The following is a 5,712-nucleotide window of genomic DNA, read 5'->3' on the forward strand; positions in this document are numbered from 1 at the left end:
CGGAAGATGCTCATGCTCTTTCGTTTTGGTAAGGTTAATTTACATCAGCAACAATATTAGGGAGGGACCACATGGCACTAAGTGAAACGAGTCCGCACATGGGGTGGAGTAAGGTGATCAACGGTGGAGAGGGACTAGCCCGAATCTCGAGGTAAACATGATCCCCCAAAAATTTAGGGCTCTCTTAACTAGCCATAGGGGGGGTTTGCGAGGGACTAATAACTGACAGACGTCGCTTAACTGATGATGAATGCGTCGCATAGACGAGGATTATGTTGTACATTGCGCGAGATTCTGATGCAAACGAAGGGGCAGTAGTGCGTAAGAAACATCCTTCAAACGGGTTTCACCGAGTCCGGCCCCTCGACCCACTCTTGTTTGCACGTACAGATTGTTCAAGTCACCCCAGCTTGCTTGAGATCATGCTTGGGCACAAGCTCTGGTTTTCCATTGAATCAAGATGACTCAGATGACATGATGGTGTATGGAATTCTTAAAGAAGCTATGAACAAGACAGGCTGGGTTCCACGCACCCCAAAATGCGAAGATGCATCGATGGAGAGTCACCTTGCACCCAGATCATCAACACCACAAAATACAACTCCTCCAAAGAAAGGCATAAAAAATGGTGCTACCTCTACATTGTGCTCTGCCCCTTCAAGCTCATCATTAACACCCGCAAAGCTTGCCAAGAGCTCCAACAAGAAGCATTACCGAGGAGTACGGCATCGGCCATGGGGCAAATATGCAACCGAGATCCGAGACTCTGCAAGGCAAGGGTCCCGTGTTTGGCTAGGGACCTTCGACACGGCTGAGGAGGCAGCTTTGGCATCTGATCGAGCGGCATTGAAGATGCATGGGGTGCGCGCATTGCTGAACTTTTCCGTCAATGTCGTGGCTCCATGCTAGAGAAAGAGGTGGAGACAAAGAAGAACAAGAGAGTGAAACGAGAAGCACCAGAGGAAGATGGAGTTGCAGGCATCGAGCAACAACGTCAACAACGCAAGCGCATGCAAGAGCCATCATCATCTTCACCACCATCAAGTCTGGTAGTGAGCTTTGAAGGAGAAGGGGTGAAGATAGAAGAGCTAGATGATGTGTTTTCTTTGCATGAGCTGCGTGAGTGTTTCTTTCCTTTCATCACCTCCTCATTAGCTAGCACCATGTCTACCCTGGCCAACTGCGGTGCAGCCTCTCATGTGATAGCAGAGTGGTTGTGCCTATTTTTGTGTGTGTGTGTGTCCGTGAGAGAGAGAGAGAGAGAGAGAGAGAGAGAGAGAGAGAGAGAGAGAGAGAGAGAGAGAGAGAGAGAGAGAGAGAGAGAGAGAGAGAGAGAGAGATCAGTACATGTTGTTGGGCGAGACCGACCATCATCAAGGACATGGTGAAAGTCCATGAGAATTAGGCGTTGGTTCCTGGTGGGGGAGTCAGTGAGAGCTGGAGCCTCTCATTTGGCTGACAAAGAGTAAAAACTCATCGGCGAGCTCATCTACAGAGTCGACCTTGAAGGCATATGGTATTGCACAAGATGCTGATATGGGAAAAAGAATTCACTTGATATTGTTAGTCAATGGTTGTGCTTGGAACTACCTTGATCGACATGTATACCTAATGTGGTGCACTTCATCTCGATCACAAAAAGTACTATAAGATCTTCCTATCAGTGGATGTCGTCTGATTGCGGGATATGCCTAACTTGGACAGGGCTCAGGAGCTCTAGGCTATTTTCAATGGAATGGGACATCATGCTTGCCGCTGACTTGGTCGACATGTATGCCATATGTAGTGCACTTCATGAAGCACACGAAGTGCTTGAGGAGCTTTCTGTCTGAAATGTCGTCTCTTGAGATGCAATGATTGGGGGATATGCCCAACTTGGGCAGGGCCAACGAGTTCTGGTTGTTTTTTAGTGGATGAAGTGAGGGTGTCTCTCTATACGCAATCACCTACGTTCTAGCCTATTTTCAGCTAATGCGTAGTGAGGGTCTCTCTCTAGATGTAATGTTATTTCAAGCATGCATTGATTGCTACAAGGTTAGGTCAGGAAGAGAGAGAGAGAGCTTTTTGAAGCAGATGCAGAGAGACTGCATCTCTTCAAATGCAATCATGTACAGTGGCACCTTGAGGGCATGTGGTAGTACACAAGATGCTAATATGGGTAAAAGAAGTTATGATGATATTGTTAGTGAGTGATTGTTGAAAGAAAACGTTGTGCTTGGCACTGCCTTGGTCGACATGTATTCCAAATGTGGTGCACTTCATAAAGCGGAAAAAGTGCTTGATGAGCTTCCTGTCTAGGATGTCGTCTTTTGAAATGCACTGATTTGAAATGCACGACTGCCACACACAAACCCTATCGATCTGAGCTGCCAGAAGAACCTCTTGGATGCTAAGGAGCGAATCCCATCTTCAAACCACAGCATGGATCTGAGAGTGCCACATGAATGGGGCTCCCCTGCCACTGGAGCCACACCCCCTCCCAAACCCAACAAAATGCCAGGAACTGAGGCTTACATGTTGATATTTGAAGGAGAAAGGAGCACAAGCCAACTCCTCTTGTCAAAAAATGAAGAGCCAGGGCAGTCGAAGAGGATTCTGTAGCCAAGTGCCCCCACCTAGGGCGGTCCTTCGCATCGGCCTCAGCCCACAATCCACCCTGTCTCCACTGCAAGCCCACGTGCCATCCATCAACCCACCCCAGGGAGCCTTCCTAACTCTTAGTGGGCGAAAAGTAGAACGAGCCTGTAGGCGAAGTCTCTTGCACCCTTGTCTTTACCTCTTACTTTAAGTATACTTTTTGTGATCTATGGACTGCACCACATTAGGCATACATGTCGACCAAGGTAGTGCCAAGCACAACCACTGACTAACAATATCCAATGAATTCTTTTCTCCATATCATCATCTTGTACAATACCATATGCCTTCAAGGTGCAAGTGTACTTGATTGCATTTAGAGAAGAAGAAAAAGAAGAAGAGGATTTTAACGTCGTAGGAAACTATCCCAAAAGACCTCAAAGATCTATTGGACAAGAGTTGAACTCAAGATCTTTTATTGAAGAGAGATGACCTCTCTCTGCATCTGTTGAAAACAAATCTCTCCCTTCCTGACGTGATACTACTGCAATCAATGCACTCCTTGAGATAAAATTGCATTTCGAGAGATGCCCTCTCTCTGCATCAGCTGAAAACATTCTAGAGCATATGTGATTGCATCTGGAAGAGAGCAGGAGCGTAGGCTATCATAAGCTGGAAGTTGTAGGTGAGACATTGAGGGGGACATCCTAGCCACTTGTCCTAAAAGCTCGAGTCGATCCGCTTGATGGCCTCTGATTGTGCTAATGCGCATATGTGACTGCGTCTAGAGAGATATCCTTGCTTCGTCCACTGAAAAACGACCAGAGCTGCTTGGCCCTGCCCACGTTGGGCATATCCTGCACTCACTCTATTTCAAGAGACCTCTTGGACATAAAGATCCTGTTAGGTGCAACGGAATGATTGTTTGCGCTTTGCTCAAGATGAGTGCTCCGAACTGTGCTCAAGATTCCTTTTGTTTTTATGGAAGGTAGAGCCTTCCGTTCTTAATGAGAAAATTCTATGATCACAAACAAAGTGAATGGACACTGTGCGTGCAAGTGAATGAGACTGAGGGATAGAGAGAAGAGAGATACAACACCAAAGACGTTGTAAAACCCTCCTCTGAAGGCCCCACTCTTGTCGGCGAGAGTGGTCTACTTTTTGATTGCACAAAGTGGTACAATGCGTATGCAATGGACTGATGCAACCTGGGACTATGCCGATGATGACGACGGTGATGACGATGACGACTTTAGGGCTGAAATCTGTGGTCTTCTAACTGCTGAAATTTTGCAAATCTTTGGGTTGTTTCGGGTGGATAAAAATGACTGTTTTGGCTAGGTTGTTATGGCTGAAAATGGGGGTTCTCTGCAATGCTTCAAGGGGTTGAGCTGCTACTGTGTCTAATTCTGAAAACACTGCTGCAAGTGCTTCATCAAGAGCTGAAAACAAAAATGTTGCAGCAAATGAAAAACGCTAGCAAAAACGCTACGTTGCCTGAAGAGTTCCGGCGATGGAAACTGTAAAAATGCTAGGTAATCTGGTACTACTGCTAGCAATCTGCAAATTTCAGGGCTTGGAGGGTTTTCGGGGATGATGCAAACTGAAAAAGCTGGCTGATGTGTATGGTGAGGATGGAGATCCAAAAACGCCAATGGTCCTGTTGGGGTTCTGCTAAGAAGATGCCTGTTGAGCATGTGCTCCTGCTGCCTCTTCTGCCAGAAAGTGCTAACTTGGGTTTGCTTATATATTAACTTAGCAAAATTGCCCTACCTACTTTTGTTGGGGAAGACACTTAAAAATAATAAGTGAAAAATACCAAAAATAGGTAAAATAGGATAAATGCACTGGAAAATTCCACTGACTGAATCTAATGGATTCTGAAGGGACTACTGATGATCATGCTATGTGCAACCAGAGGATATGCATCTATGCTAAGTGACTGTGCATGCAGGGTCTACGAATAAACTCACAAAAGTGCCAAAGCACTTCTAAATCTAGATTGACTGGACTAACTGAACCTTGATCATGTTGTAGCTTATCCACGGACACATAGGGTTGGATGTGTCACGTGAGAGCTCCTTAAGCACTTCTTGTGCTTCATGAAGTGCACTATAGGTTGTTGAGCTATATATAGACACTATATATAGCTCAACATAGGGGGCATACATCTCGACCAAGTAAATGTCAAGCACGATGTCACATTCCGGTGTAAACAGCGTGTGGAGCTCCTTGGTTATGCCAAGTTAGGCATATCCCACAATCAGACGACATACGCAATAGGAAGCTCCTAAAGGACTTTTTGTGATCTATGAAGTGCACCACACTAGGCATACATGTTGACCAAGGTAGTGTCAAGCACAACTGCTGGACGGATACGCCACGACGGACGTCAGCACAGCGAGAACTCACCTAACATATAATGTCAACTAAGGACGAAGCTCGACCCACAGGCGCTTGGAAGCAAGCATAAGGTGTCAACCTACACTCGACCGACTCCTAACTAATTCCTACAGAGGTCTCTACCAATTGTCTAAGTCACAGCCTTCAAGAGTGCATAAGAGGAAACTTCCTACAACGCTTTCTAAAGCCAAACAATCTCGAAACACCATAAAACTTGAAGGAGACCCTACTTACACCAATAGGTCGCTCTACCTAAGGTCTATGAACCAAAATCCCAACCCAAAACACACGGTGCAAAATCACGTAGGATGTCTGGCCGAAATTTGCAGGTCTTCATTTCTGAAATCAAGCATGCGACTTCTCAAAATAGCCGCTTTTTAGGCGTTCGGCTAACTCGATTTTCGCACCAAGTATACCTGCGAGAAGAGGGACTATTCAACAATCTTTCAAATCGTGCTAAATGAAAGCTTTACCCTACTACATTCTTTTCGATTTTAAGAACTTCAAATATTAGTCCCATTACAGCTAGGGCGTGCCCTTTGAGACCACGCCCCTTCCTATTGTTGGAGCTATATATGGCTCACTCTACTGAACTTGGTCTCACCTATATATTTGTATCTTGTCCTCAATATGAATCACTCTTTGGGAGCGTATATGGTGTGTCTCTTGTCTTGTCTCTCTCTCTTTCTCTCTACATCTCAACATGGTATCAGAGCGGTAACAATCACGCGC

The 5,712-nt window shown here is 45.7% G+C and overlaps 1 pseudogene; it reads left to right on the forward strand.

The window, feature by feature from the left end:
* The first annotated feature begins 272 nt into the window (after positions 1-272).
* Positions 273-2,601, forward strand: LOC147451959 (uncharacterized; annotated as a pseudogene).
* The last annotated feature ends 3,111 nt before the right edge of the window (positions 2,602-5,712 follow it).

The sequence above is a fragment of the Adiantum capillus-veneris genome, chromosome 8 (assembly GCF_014529385.1).
Source record: "Adiantum capillus-veneris isolate H3 chromosome 8, ASM1452938v2, whole genome shotgun sequence".
NCBI classification, from domain to species: Eukaryota; Viridiplantae; Streptophyta; class Polypodiopsida; order Polypodiales; family Pteridaceae; genus Adiantum; species Adiantum capillus-veneris.